Genomic DNA, 16,267 nt, shown 5'->3' on the forward strand with positions numbered 1-16,267 from the left:
AAATACAGACCTCCTCATCCACATTCCTCATTACTTGTTCTATAACTTTAACAATCTTAACTGCATCTTCCGTTTTGCTTAACATGTAATACATGTAGTTGTCTTGTGTCTAGGGTCTGTGATTCATTTGTTCTGTCAGGAGCTCCCTTGCACCTGGGTATCTGGATCTCATCTATAAAAGTCTATCTATCTATCGCTTTTTACCGAAGTGGCAGTGGCCTTCCTCAACTGTGTTGCAGAGATAGCCTTGGACAGCTTAACTGCCTTCCAAATTGATTTTATTGCTTTGTCAACGGTGGATGTATTAGGTGCAGAGGGCACATTAATATAAAATATTTTAATGTTATAAAAATAAATTATAATTCATAAACCCATTGTAGATTAAGCCTGTTGTTCTACAAATCTTATCTGGAAGACAATTAATAGACTGTATCTGTGCTGGAGGTGTGTTCTACCAGATATTACAGGTACCTATACAATTATACATTTAACTGTTTTTGTTTGTTTCTTTTTTCCATTTTGATAATTTGTGTTTTACCTTACTGTATTTATTTTGAAAATCACTGGATAAAGAATTCAAGAACTTGTAGATTACTGCTTTTTGCGTTTCTTTTGCGTTTCAGTATATTTAAATAAGTTAGGTTAAACAGTGATTTATATAACAAAACATATTTATTTACAGTAAGTTGGTCATACACTGTGAACCAATCGAAGTTTCTCTCAGAGAAGTTGTGAGGGCGCATCAGGGGGAACATCTAAACTATACCTTGCAGCACGTTTTTGAAGCTTATGAACTAGCGCGCTTCATGAAATATGCCTGCGTGACAAGTCTGTGTGATTTACACACCAATAACTCACACAAATCATTCTTTAAATAAATTTTTAAATATATTATACTAACTTTGGACGTTTACCTGTGAAATTCTTTATCTGTTTTTATTTAGCTGCAATAATGTAGCCCTCTCCGATTTTTTTTATCTGATATTTTCTGGAGAGGGCTACAATTCCACAACATCATAATGGTGCAAATATATTTTTTAAATACGGGCGAATGCAGGCAAAATAAATTGTGTTTACATTCAACTTACTTCTAAAAAGGCGAAATTTTTATTCACTGTCAACAACATACCCCGTTAAACGCGAAAACCTGATAAAATAAATCTGCTTGTTTCCCAGTCGCTCTCATCAGAAGCCATGACAGTTCTCGCGTGATGCACTGAGACTTGCGCTTGAAAATTATAAATTACTTTGTAAAGTAGTTTTTCGGGGTTACTAAATGATTGTGCTGTATGGCATCACTAAATATTGAGCGATATTTTTGCCTTAAAATAAGTAATTCCTACAGAGATCCGCTCCCTAAAGATCCCTAGTCTCATTGGCTGTCCCAAAATAAAATCGATCAAGGTCAGTAAACATGGCGGATAAATTCAAGTTGTGATGTTGACATACACGAAAAATAACCGATATATGGATTGTTCTGTGTATGTTTGGATTGATTTATGTTTTGCATAACTACATTTTTGGAGTTCAGGTAAGAAATGTTAATTAAATAGCCATTTACTGATAATTTAATCCGAAATCCGTGCGGGAGTGAATCACTCCCGCACTTGCACCATTACGGAGATCCTAAGGAGTTGTAGCCCTCCCCCCCCCCCCCCCCAAAAAAAAAGGGAGAGGGCTACATTATTGCAGCTAGTTTTTATTATGCACTTCTTATTTAATTACTTGTGTCAGACTCTCTTTATATCTTTATTCCTTTGAAGCAGAATTAAGACATTCCAATTGACACTCAGAGACTCTGTCAAAAGAATTGTTACTCATTAGGTGTTAATTCCTCGGGATTTGTTAATCTTGTATCAATAACTTTATTTGTACAATGACTTAATAATCTCTTTCATGTTCATTCTATCAATGAAACACACCTGTCCTTCAATTAACTCAGCTAGTGTCATAAATCAATTATTGTCTATTCTTAATGGGCCCGATGCTCTACCGGCCACATCCAACTCGGTTAAGACTTGAAAGCTGTTGTTGAAATTCATGTTTATTGTTATTACCATCGTCCATAATAAATTCGGAAACCTGATTTTACCATTTCTCGGCCTTTGTATTGGAAGACCGTAAGAAATACGGTACCTTTCTCGTTTACGTTTTATTACGGCTCCACAGCGCCACTATTGCATTAACCGCCAACACTCCTTCTTCCTCGTTTATGCTAAATAACAGATACAGTCCGTGAATTACTTTTACAACTAATAACAGAAATCTAACTGGTAAAAATTGGTGATAGAATAGGACGTTCCCCTTCGAGTTGTATCTTTTACTTCCCATGAGGTTCATTTCCCCACACATCAACGAAACTCACGATGGAATTTTACTTTTAATCAATATAGATGTTAACAAATTCTATTCGGCCACGGTATCTGTCAGTGTGCTTTAACTGTGATAATTATAGATATTATTCCAAAACCTGTCAAGCTCCTGATGAAAAGTCGTATTCAGGGAAATTGCGCGATGCAAGCAGAGCTCAGCCGTACTTAAACGGGAAACAAAGGCCAAGAAAATTATCATTCGACAATCTCAGACAAGTTGCTTTCCATAAATGTGAAGATAGAACTTTGAAAGGACAGAAGAAAAACTTAACCACTCAAATAACAAGATCAAAGAATCACTTCAGAAACTTCGAAACACCGACCGTTCACGGTAGCTCAGTCGGTAGAGCGCTCGCTCCGTGAACGGGAGGTCGTGAGTTCGAATCTCGGCCGCGACTGACCTAAGTCGATAAAATCTGGGTAGCAACTTTTCCTTCGCCATGCGCTCGGCACCTTGAAGTGAAAGTTGCGTGTCCTTCGGAGACCTTAAAAACCTAGGTCCTGTGTCACGGCAAGGGTTGGCACGATAAAGATCCCTCACTGCTCAATGGCCCTGAGTGCCGAGTAAAGGTCAAAATTTCAGCCTTTCACCGGTATATGATGACGTCTCTACATGAGTGAAAAATTCTCGAATGGGGCGTAAAACAACATACAATCAATCGAAACAGCGAACAATTTTTTTTTATAGAAACAGCTAATCTCCGTTCAAAAGGCATGTTCCTTAAAAATTTCACAACAATAAGGAGACATTCAAGACAGCTTAATCGGAATTATAAGTCTACAGTATCTATATATATGGCTTGTCCCTTAGTCAGGCATCGTCTAGCCAATAAAGTCTACATTTCCGAGAATCTTGAAAATAATATTTAAAAATAATAAATTTGCTTTTCAGATATATCTGTGCCGAAAGAAAAGGCTTAGGTTTTCTAAAGAAAATCAAGACCAGCAAGGACATAGGCTTATTGTACACGGAGAGGGTGAGTTTATTGTAGGAGGACCGACTGCAAAGATTTGGGGGAAGCCGAGGACCGACTGCAAAGATTTGGGGGAAGCCGACGATGTTAATGAAGAATATACGTTTAAAATCGAGCAATTTCAGAGTAATTTTTTTTATTCTGTTGATCTAAATTTGTAGATTTTACGTTACTTGTTGAAGATTCCTACAAGCAGTTCATGAATCATCCAAGTGTAAAATTTCCCATTGCTTAATCGAAAAGAAAATTAAGTAGACATATAGAAAAAAAACCTACAAAGATTGAAATCCGTGGAATGAGTTGATGAGTCTATTTCTTTAATGACTAAACATGCATTTATGACAATTATTGTTAATTATTAGTTCATTCCATCAGTTCACTGACCAGACTTGCACAGATGACAGTAAGATTTATATAATTAACACACAAGCTTGCATGTAGCCCAAAACTCGGTATTAGTCTTTTCGTCTATCTGTCCCCCTGTCTGTTTTAAGTCCCTCTGTCCAATTTGGTTCTCAGATTTCTTTTTAATCCCCGTCTATCTTCATAAACTCTTATTATATATAAACGTTCTTATTCCACTAAGGCTTCAGGAATAGATTGCAGATTCTGAAAATGTGTTGAAGCTCTTGCGCCTTGGTTTCTTGTAAGTTTCAGCATAATGATCATGGAGTGCTTTCATGGATTTTTAGAGAAGTGCATTTAAGAAAAGCTTTTGGTCTTGTTTTTTTTAGTTTCGTTTCATTCATCAGCACTGCTGCAAACCTGCGACTGAATGGAATCATCTAGGTAATTCGTCCAAATATAATCTTCTACTGTAACAGAACTTTATGACTCATCTAGATGACAAAAAGTTAAATATAAGCGGGCAAGTTCACTCATCTTTGTCATTACAGCTCTCTTCATTTTCTTTTCCCTTTTCTTGCTTTCTTAAATTGAAATGCCTGTTCGCAATCAGATTGATAGTTTTGTCAGTCCTGCAGAGGTCTCCAACATGACCATCTCTGAAACAGTTTAAAATCTCTCCATATTCTTCATCATTATCCATTCTTTTTCTAGCTTATTGTAAAAGTTTTGGTTTCAGTGCATTTGGGTATTCAGAAGTACATTTGTGTATGAAAAAAAATCTATCTGAAACAAGACATTTGCAAGAAGCACAGACACGAAGCTGGTATTCCTCATCACTGGATCCATATTATTACGGTATTCATAAATTCCATCCTTTCTCTTCATGTCGAAAAACACATTTTGTACAGCTCTACATTGAGTTTTAATTTCCATCACTTTAGGCTCTGCTTTATGTTTTTTTTTTTAAATATGCCGCTTTAGTTTTCCATTGAAAATGATTAGTTTACAATATACACAGAATCTATCAGGTTTACAACAGAAGAGAAAAAGAGTTTCAGAAAGGAAATATTAATTTTTTAATTAAAGTGAAGGAGAAGTATACATTATTCATTTCCCCTTGAGTGTATATGGCTCTCACATTATTGTGCCCAAGAAAATAAATCACTTATAATTATATAAGTTTAATCATTACTGACTGTCTTACAGGGTTCATTACCACCAGTCTCAACAGTGAGGCAAAGCATGCAAAGCTAAGTCTAGAACTTCTCTAAACTTTACTTTGTATCCACAATGAGTTAATTCAATACTTTTTTCAAGGATTGGCTCTAAACACACTATATACACTCATCACCTAAACGTATACAATGGCATGAGAAGTGAGGGACGCCCTCCGAACGGACAAGCAAGTGTTTGTAAGAATAATATAACTGTGAAGATAGCATTTTAAACAGTATTTGATTGACATTTTCACTGCAACAATGCAAAAATCCTACAAGTGCTATATTGTAAGTCAAGTACAAATTTCACTTATCCTCCAGTATATCTGTATCTTTTTGATCTCATGATTTGTGGTGTACTGGTGGTTTATTAATTCACGGACTGATCTGTAGCGGGTCCTCCTGCCTTTCTGCGATTTTTTTTTCCGAAACCCTCAAAATGCTTTTCCGCCAATTGATTTATATAGGCTTATCTACATTTGATAGTCTTTTCCGTGATTAAAAATTGTAAGATTCTCAACAACACTTGTGCACAGTTGCCATCTTTAATACACACTACATGACGTCACAATTACAAGGACACTAATACAGTTCACATGACAAGCGGCATAACTCTGTAAATCTTGTTACATCTCCCTTTTTAAGATATTTGTGCGTTTACAGTTTTACAAATCCTAGAATCCTATTGCTAAATAAATATACTGTAAATTTGAAATGTCCGAATTTAGAGTTCTGTGTATTTCAATTACTCATAACATGATAACAATAAAACATTTCTTAAACAAATCCGCCGCATTTCAAAACATCACTGGACACATGAATTAACTTTAAACAGAAAAAGAGTTTGGTAACGTCCATACTTGTAGACAAACACAACACTGAAATTATTACAAGCGTTAAGTTTGGTATCTTGCCGGTAACACTGACGCTCTTCCCGACCTTGTGAATCGGACTTTGGGATTTGAAATTTTCACATTTTCATTATTTTCACATATTTTGACACTTTCACTTTTCACTGCCTTTACTGGCTGACACGACTCTTTACTACCTATAACACTCCTCGAATCTGTATGCGTTGAATCTGCCTGCATTGGTGGAATGATCACAACGTCGTCTTCTTCCTCCCTAGAATTTTCTGGAACACTCCTTTCCTTGGTTTTCACTAAATCCTTGTGATTTCTCCTGAATATGCGGTTTCCTGATTTTACTATGTAGGATCTTGGTTCCTCGCATTGTTTGACGACTTGTCCTGGATTCCATGAAGTTGATGATGATTGATGTGAACGAATTCTAATTACGTCTCCCTCTGATAATGGTGTTCTTTCTTTGGTATTTCTATCATAGTAGTGTTTTTGCTTCTGCTGTTTAAATTGTAGATTTTTCCTGACGGATTTCCCAGGGAAGTTGTTGGGTGTGTAGAGTGACGATTTGGCTGGAACGAAAGATCTGGTTCTGCGACCCATCAGAAGTAGCACAGGTGAAAGTCCCACACCAGGAAGTGGTGTATTGCGAAGCTCTAAAAGAGATAAATACGGATCTTGATGGTCTTCAATGGCCTTTTTCAGAAGTTTTTTGGCTGTCTGAACGGTCCTCTCTGCTAGTCCATTGCTCTGAGGGTACCTTGGAGATGATGTGATGTGCTTGAAACCAAAGTCTCTAGCAAAAGCTTGAAATTCGTAGCTTGAATACTCTTGTCCGTTGTCGCTAACGAGTTTTTCTGGAATTCCATATCTAGCAAAGTTTTGACGGAGACATTTGATAACTGTCAGACTTTTGGTATCCTGTAACATTGACAGTTCAAAGAACTTAAGAGAAGTAGTCAACAAGTACTAGGTAAGAGTCTCCATTCAAGTAGAAGAGATCAGTGGCAACTTTTTGCCATGGTCGGTTTGGCACTTCATGTTGTAAGAGTGGTTGTTTCTGCTGTTTATTTCTGTGTTTATTGCAAATTTCACACTGTTCTACAAGGTCTTTAATTTGTTGACTCATCCCAGGCCAGTAAAGTAATTCTCGTGCTCTGCTTAAGCTTTTTTCAATTCCCATGTGGCTCAGATGAATTCTTTTCAGCATTTCATGACGCATAGATAAAGGAGTAATGATTCTATCTCCCTTGAACACAAGTCCGTCAGATATGTTGATCTCATCTCTGAAGTTCCAATACAGATTTAACTCCGGATCAATTTTCTGTTTGGATTCTGGCCAACCATTAATCACGGTTTTCATCAGTTTCCCTAGTATTTCGTCCTTTGCAGTTTCAGCCTGGAATCGTTCCACATTTTCACATGTTATCGGTTTGTTCTCGAGTATATGAACCTCAAAGTCATCCTCTGATTCATCGTTTCTTAATGCTGCGCGACTAAGAGTATCGGCAATGTGAAGTGTTTCTCCCGGTGAGTACTTTACTCTCAAGTCATATTTCTGGATTCTTAACATCATTCTCTGCAATCTCGGTGGTGCATTGGATAATGGCTTTTTGTAAAGACTTTCCAGTGGTTTGTGGTCCGTTTCTATGTCCACTACTTTCCCATACACGTAATCATGAAATTTAATGAGTCCAAACACAATAGCGAGTAGCTCTTTTTCAATTTGAGCATAGTTCTGTTCAGCTGAATTTAAGGATCTCGACGCATAAGCTATCGGTTGATTTCCTTGTAGAAGACATGCTCCCAGTCCTACAGAAGAAGCATCTGCTGAAATTTTTACTGGTGCTGACACGTCATAGTATTTGAGAACAGGTGCACTTGTAATTGCACATTTCAACTCCTCCAATGCTTGTTGGTGTGTCTGTGTCCAATGCCATTCAACATTCTTTTCTAGAAGTTGACGCAACGGTCTGTTCACTGTTGACATATTGGGTATGAATTTTCCTAAATAGTTAATCATTCCCAGGAATCTTTGTAGGTCTTTCTTGTTTTCCGGACTCTTCATCTCAATTATCGCTTGAACTTTACTTTGAAAGGCTTCAATCCATCTGGTCCAAACACATGACCTACGAATTTGACTTCTGACTGACTGAGTTTACATTTTTGTCTGTTGAACCTCAAGTTAACTTCTTGTGCTCTTGCTAAGACAGCTGAGAGTCTCTGATCATGTTCTTCTTGATTCCGTCCATAAATCAAAATGTCATCAGCTATAGTACTACACCCATCAATGTCTGAAAAGATTTGCGATATTGTTCTCTGAAAAATTTCCGGCGCACTAGAAATTCCGAAGGGTAGACGTTCAAACTTGTATCGCCCGTAAGGAGTATTAAATGTTGTCACCCAAGTGCTCCTCTCTGACAAATTGATTTGGTAAAATCCTGAGGCAGCATCAAGAGTACTGAAAACTTTTGCATCTTTTAGCGTTGCGGCTACCTCCTCAACTGTTTTCAGCGGATAATGTTCCCGTTGAATTCCGCGATTCAAGTCCCTTGGGTCCAAACAAATTCTTACTTTTCCATTGGGTTTTTCTACAATGACGATTGGATTAACCCATGCTGTTGGTTTTTCTACTTTCGTGATGACTTTCTCACTAACCATCCTGTCTAACTCTTCCTTGACTTTCGGTTTTAAAGCGTGTGCAACTCTTCGTGGAGGGTGCACTTTAGGTGTAACATTTGAATTCACTTTAATGTCATATTCTCCTGGCAAACATCCGATTCCAGAAAATAAGTGTTGGTATTCCTTGATGACACTGTCAGTACTGGCAGTACTTTGATTTTCATCGACCAGATTTACACGTTGGAAAAGCTTCAAATCCAGACAAGTTTGTAAGCCAAGTACAGGTACAACATCATGATCCACAACATGAACTACAGCATCATAATACTTCTGTTTGTATTCTAACACAACGCGAGCCTTGCCAATAGTTTTGACTTCATCCTTGGAGTATGAGATTAATCGCGACTTCGATTTGCTAATATTCTTGATTCCTGCTTCTTTGCAAAGTTTCTCCGTGATCACATTACACTGTGCCCCTGTATCTATCTTGAAGTCAACGGAAATGTCATTGATTTTCACTCGAACCATCCAGTCCTGTTCCCTATCCTTGTCCGTGGTCTCGATTCCGTATGCTAGGAATTCGTCATCTGACAGTGAATCTCTATCTGCATCCGAATTGGACTCATGCTGGAGCATGTGTACACGGTCTCTCCGACTTTTACACATTTTTTCCAAAATGATTCATTTTCCCACATTTTCTGCACTCCTTACCGTACGCTGGACAGTTTCCTCGAGCATGAGAAGTTCCACAGGGCTTACATTTTCCTTGCCGTGGTTTGCTTTTGTCTCTATCACGTGTCGGTTTGTTGTTATTATGACGCGAATTTCCTCTGCCACGCCTGAACCCGCCATGTGCTCCTTGCGCGACCACGTGATTTATAGCTTTCTCATCTGCGATATTTTTAATCTGTGATTCACTGGCTTCATTAGCACGACAAATGTCTATAGCCCTCTGTAATGTAAGGTTTTCTTCTCTCAACAGTCTCTTTCTTACAGAGTCACTCTTGATCCCGCATACGATCCGATCTCTGATAAGAGAATCTTGTAAATTTTCAAACTCGCAACTCGCAGCTCTTTGTTTTAGATCAGTAACATATGCATCTATGCGCTCACCTTCTTTCTGTACCCTGGTGTTGAACATGTGCCTTTCATATGTAATGTTCTTCCTCGGATTGCAATAAGCCTCGAATTTCTCACAAATGTCCGCGACTTTTTCTTTATCTTTGTCATCCCAGGTAAACGTATTATAAACCTCAATGGCTTCAGCGCCAACCACGTGGAGTAAGGTCATAGCCTGCACTTAATCATCTTTCTTCGCCGTTCCGGACGCTATATTATATATGTCGAATTGCTGCTTAAATCGCCTCCAGTTCTCCTTTAAGTTTCCGTTTAAGTTGAGTGCGGCTGGAGGGTTTAACCGGTCCATTTTTCTTCTGACACCATGTAAGATTCTCAACAACACTTGTGCACAGTTGCCATCTTTAATACACACTACATGACGTCACAATTACAAGGACACTAATACAGTTCACATGACAAGCGGCATAACTCTGTAAATCTTGTTACAAAAATAATGGCAGGTAGATGTACTATGTTCCTTCTAATTCTAATATTTAGATATATTGGGAATTTATCTTTGAATCCTTCAGGATTAAAAACTTTAAACTTGTATGTGACCTTCATTACATACTCTAAAGTCAATTCAGGACGCAGGGGTAGGTTGGGTCACAATAGGGATAAAAATTTTACATAGGAATATAAAATGCAAAAAAAAATCAGCTGATGAAGAACAGCAGGGCCATATCGACTCAGATGAGTGTTGTGGGCCTCTTCTTTTTCCCCCCTTAAATTTAGGCCTTATTGGTCATTCCTTTTAGTTCTATCATGAATGTTATCATTTCATTATTTTTTTTAAATATTATATAGCATACAATTAATTTGTTATTAATATTCTGTTTCTCTCCAAATGTTATCTGACTTATTCAAAATTTTATCATCGATGAATCCATTCATTTATGATGAGGATACCACTTGAAGATAATTGTTAACCCTGTATATCACTTGAAGATAATTGTTAACCCTGTAAAAGCAAATATAGTTAATTCTTATTTTGTTTCTTTATTTATTTTGTAGTTCAGCAAATCAGACATCTAGGACATGTCCCATCTGCACTAAAGGATTTGCGGGGGATATTCATGCAGTGCATGCCTCCAGTTGTGGAGATGGAAAAAATAATGTTCAGACGAACATGTATGTAAGGCCATCATTAAAAATATCTTTGTTTCCCCTAACCCGACCCTAAAATCTCAAGTTGGTAGGTAATTTTTTTTTTCAGACAGCAGCTTTGAAAATACCTTCTGAAATTTAAGGTTCATCGATACTCTGATAAGAGAGATAACTATTAATGACATTATAAATGTCTATTATTCCTTTATAAATTTGTCAAGTTGTAATGTCTTTTTTGTCCAATTTTGCCCTGCAAGCTATGCTATATTTGTTTGAATTTTACTTAACAAATACATTTCCTTTGGAAAATCTTAAGTAATAAAGCAACATTTTAAATGAATGAGCAGAGGGTGTATGAACCTTAATGGAATAATATCTTTATAAATAAGAACAGTACAAAAGAAAGCGATTTGTGAACAGAATATCATATAAATGCCATTGAAAAGCTAAATTTAAGGTAAATTAAATTCACACGTACTATTCAATTGAACTTGTAAAATAGTTCACGCCAGTGTAAATTTATAGAAATCGAATATTTAAAAGGACAAGGTTCTGAGATACGCAAAGACCGGACATTCGAGTATTTTTCAAACCTACTACAGTCCCTGAAACGTTCTACTTTCCCATTTTTCCGTTCGCTCACCGTTCGTTCACCGTTCGTTCAGCGTGCGTTCACCGTTCGCTCACCGTGCGTTCACCGTTCGCTCTCCGTTCACAGTCTTGCGTTCTGCGTTCACCGTGCGCTCGCGTTCACCGTTCACAAAGCGTTCACCGTTCGCTCTCCGTTCGTTCACTTTGCGTTCACCTTGCGTTCAGCATTCACTTATCGTTCAGTCTTCACTGTCATTCGGAACTCCGAAGTGAAAGGACTTATCTTTTTTGGAAGTAAGGATTTACGGGATTTGAAATTTGATAATTCACATATCGTTTTTAAAGGATCATTATTTTATTGGAATAAATTATTTACAATATTCTTTATTATTATTCTAACTTAGCTGTTAGGTTATTATTTAGATTACTCTGGAAAATAAATGTTGTTATAAGTATGAACCTATGTAGAACGATGCTGAAGAATTAAGTTTAAATACGGGCAATATAGGGGTACTTCAAGCACTGCAACATTTTGCTGTTATGTTAAAGACGACAAGTCGTTAATGGAGAGATAATAATCCATGTCAATTAATTTAGCAACTGCAGGAAAATTAGAAAGTATTTTTTACTAACACTTTTTTTTTCAATTATTATAGAAATACATTATTAGAGCTAGTTCTGAGAATTATAAATAGTACTGCGGATATCCAGTTAATTAAATATCTTTGGAGCGAATTAAAATGAAAGTGTGGTTAAAAAATATTTATTTAAATGTAATATACTACAATTCATATATGAATTCTACTGTTAGAGAGAAAAAAAATCCTTTCTTCACAAAAACTTTATATGTTTGCCATTCAATATGATTAAGACCCCCCCCCCCTTTTCCACGTAGATCGGTCACTTAGTCAGTATTTCCAGTATCTTTTAAATTAATATCTAAAAAGAAGTTAACGCGTTTTGTAGACAAAAATTTCAGTCTCAGAACAAACATGCGTCTAAAAAAGTCATTAAACAATAGTAGTTCAAAATATACACGTGCCGACGGTGGTATTTTATATTGGCCAGGGAGTATGTTTCAAATTTATTCCAAGTGTTTATGCCCAATGTATTTTATTTATTTATTTATTGGAAAAATTGGAATCAGGTCTAGAAATGATAAAACATATAAAACTTCTTGGAAATACTACAGTGTAGCACTTCCCCTTTGCTGTGACGAAACTTTCACACCTGCACAGTGTCGAATGATTTTGATCGACAGGACAAGCACGTGGACTTCGTGTGAACTTGAAGCAGGAAAATAAAAACCGATTATGACTGTCAAACAAAGTGAATTTGTTTATAAATAAAAAAAAAGGTTACTTTCACTGCCTGAGATATTTAGATAAAAATTAAGAGTTTTTGTTTATACAGGTACATTTACATGTACACGCATTTAAGAGGGGGGGGGGGGCTAAAATATAATATCTCTCTCTCTCTCTCTCTCTCATTTGTCCGTTTACTCAAAATTATAACACGTATTACTTAAATACCAAGTTCTGAAATTTTAATCTATAACAAATAATATGAATGCTTCTTTGTATCACCTTGTCCGAGTATAATCACGGGGAATTGTTTATAGATACATGTAGAAGTCTGCTGAATAAATCATCATTAAAAAAATGAAAAGACACATAAATATATTATTGCATTAATTTTTTTTAAATATGAGGGTATACATGCAATACGTCCACAGACGAGCAAAATATTTTTTTTATTTTTTTTTTCTCATTATTTCACACGGAATTGCCTTGACACGGAAATACATGTATGGTTGTTACAACCTTTGTAATTCATTCTATAAGTCAGTAATGTACTCTTCGAAAATCATTATTTGTAATGGTTTTATATATCAAATAAGAATAAACATATTTATTTTACAACTAGAATGATTTTATTTTTTAAACTACAGCGTTCGGTAACAATGACAATGTTTTACAGCGATAAAAATCGTGTTTTTAAACAGTTGAATTTAAACATCATACATATGTGCAGAAAATATTGTAAGAAACTTAATTAATAGCCATTCTCTGTAAGCATTTAAACTCTTATATAGGGAGTGTGGCACGCTAGGTCTTAGATTTTTATGAAACTTGGCACACATTCCTATAATGATGTATGAAACTAAAATTCATAATAAAATGGTTGCTATGGTCAATGGTTACCATGGCAACCAACATACATTTTTCATGGCCTAAAAAAATGCTAAATTTTGATGAAAAATGACCATTTTTGACTAATTAAAAGTCTTTAATACAACAAGATATTTACATGACTTTATCTTTTTGTCAAAATACATCATTTTTATAGTTCTTTAGATAATTTCTAGTATTTGAGTAACTTAACCTCATAGAAAAAATATCCCCCCTTTTTAAGTATGATTTTTCTAAGGAAAAATTGTAGATTTTAGGCTCTTTTGAAAAGCCTGGTATAAATTTTTGCGGACATATTGGAAAAAATAAATAGATTGGTTTGAAAGTCCATATATAGTTGTAATATAAACTGCAAAGAACCACTTGGTATTCATATCTTGTTTTCATGTTACCATGGTTACAAACTAATGCTTTTTTACGAATTCCAGACAAGGGCAATAGGTATCTACTATCAGTTTCCATATAAATACCTGAGTATTTTAAAATGGATTAAAACCGAATTTGTACATGTAGTACACAATAGCAAAAACAAAGAAAAAAAATCGATTTTCATAACAAAAGGTCAAAGGTCAAGGTCAAAATGGCTCAATTTAGATGGAAAAGTAAGGGAACTAAGCACATTTTTTCAATGCCATAACTAATACTTGTGTTTTAAACAACATAATTATGAATAAACAAAATTACAGTTCTGGTGGACAATACATGTAACTAGCATCACATGAATTGGTAAATACAGACAGAAGGTCAAAGTTCAAGGACACAATGGTATATAAAATTGGCCATTTTGTCCCCTGCTTTCACTTAAAGTGGGGGATATTTATTTAGGTCTGTCTGACGTCTATCCCTCTGTCAGTCTGTCTTTCTGCAACACTTTCGTTTCTGCACAATGTCTCGTGAAGCCTTTGAGCCTTTGCAATGAAAGTTTATATAACAACTCCCTGTGGCCTAAGGAAGACCCCCATTGATTTTAAGGTCAAAGGTAAAGGTCATGAATTCATAAATTCTGTCTGTTTTAACACTTTATTTCCGCACAATATCTCAAAAACTTCGAGCTTTTGCAATGAAATTTTACACTGAAACTCCCTATGGCCTAAAGAAGACCACTATTGATTTCGAGTTCAAAAGGTCAAAGGTCAAGGTCAAAAATTTATACATTCTGTTTGTGTGTAAAATTTTCATTTCCGTGCAATATCTCAAGATGCTTTTAAGCTTTTGCAATGAAATTTTATATCATAACTCCCTTTGGTCCCGCCTCCCAACTCTTAAAGTATCTCGTCCCCCCCAACCGCACCATCTTCCGACCCCACCCCTCAAGATCCGTACATGCTCTTTTTTCCTTAAGCAGGGGACGCAGCTTCTCTGAATTAGCTTGTTAGTATAGCATTTAACTTGAGTCCTTGAAAATATTGAAAATAATCTGTCCCTGCCTTCTTCCTACGGTTTTCATTTTTAAAATGAACATGATAAAGTAACCAATGACCAGGACTTACTCTATCCCTTCCAGGAACCATGTAAAAGCACTTACCCCACATAAATTGATAAGAGTCATTTGTAAGAAAACCACGGATCCCTTGTGAAACATTAAGAAGCGTTATATATAAATATGAAAGAAAGCGGTTCATTCATAACTGATTAACCCCAACCCGCCCCCATTCCCGAGTATAGATTTTTTGTGTTTAATTTTATGATTTTTTTTCTTTTGGTAGAAAGGGGTGGGGTGGGGGTGGGGGGCTTGTCAGAAATTTATTTATGTTTTCATTATCAGTAAAATACAGCTACAGAGATTTACTATTAATTTTACTGCTACAAGGTTCAATCTACATTTTTCTTAGTCTAGAGAAATGATAAACTTGATAAAAATGATAACTTTAAATATGATTCAGACAATTTGTATTTCTATGCAACCCCCCCCCCCAAAAAAAAAAAAAAAAAAAAAAATCTAAAGTATAATTTTCACTGGTCGAAAGGAATCAAGTACAAAACAAAACATTCTCATTACTGACCTTAACAATTTTTTTTTTGGGGGGGGGGGGATAAAGACCGTTCCCTTAAAGAAAATACTTGGATCAGGAACGTTATCAATTTCTTTGTACTAAATATTTTCAAAGTCATTGAATAAAAAGTTCAAATCTGAAATATACACAGATAACTTTTCTCTCTTTTTTTCTGAATCAGATGCAGATAAAGGCAAACAGTAGTATTAAAAAGATTGAGTTTTCTGTTACATCCCTCACTAATACAGGGTTTTTAGGTGTGGATTGTTTTCTACATGTAGCCTTTGAATAGAGATAAAATATACTTTTACGTTCTTTAATTTTAGAATGAGGATGTAAAGAGTATCAGTTTTTTAAATGTAGCAAATCCTATCAAGTGAAAACACTCATCATATAAAAATTGTAAATTATGAATTACATAAATTCTGTTTAAAACTGCATAATATGACTGCGTTGACTATTGGTTAAGGGACGACCATTTGATTCAGAAGGGGGGAGGGCAAATTTTTTCCGAGTCAGATTATTTATTTTCATGGAATTGAAGGACAGATTATTTATTTCCAATATGATCCAGGACAGATTATGTTTTTTTTTGCTTCACTGAAAATAAAATAAACAATCCATCCCGCCCCAAGGAAAATGTCCAAACTTTATTTGGGGGGGGGGGGGGCATTTGTTTCCGGAATAATTTTTTTAACCCATAGTATAATAATAATACTTATAATATGGGTTAAAAAATTATTACCGAAACAAGTGCCTTTGGGTTGGAGGTTGTAGCACTTATCAAAGATGGGTTATTCATTTCCCTGCCAGTTGGAGACAGATTATTTATTTTCAACATTTTCAAGAACGGACTTTAGTTTCTAAAATC

Source organism: Saccostrea echinata, unplaced genomic scaffold, assembly GCF_033153115.1.
Source record: "Saccostrea echinata isolate AGI-Se365-2 ecotype Australia unplaced genomic scaffold, CSIRO_AGI_Sech_v1 ptg000005l, whole genome shotgun sequence".
NCBI lineage: Eukaryota > Metazoa > Mollusca > Bivalvia > Ostreida > Ostreidae > Saccostrea > Saccostrea echinata.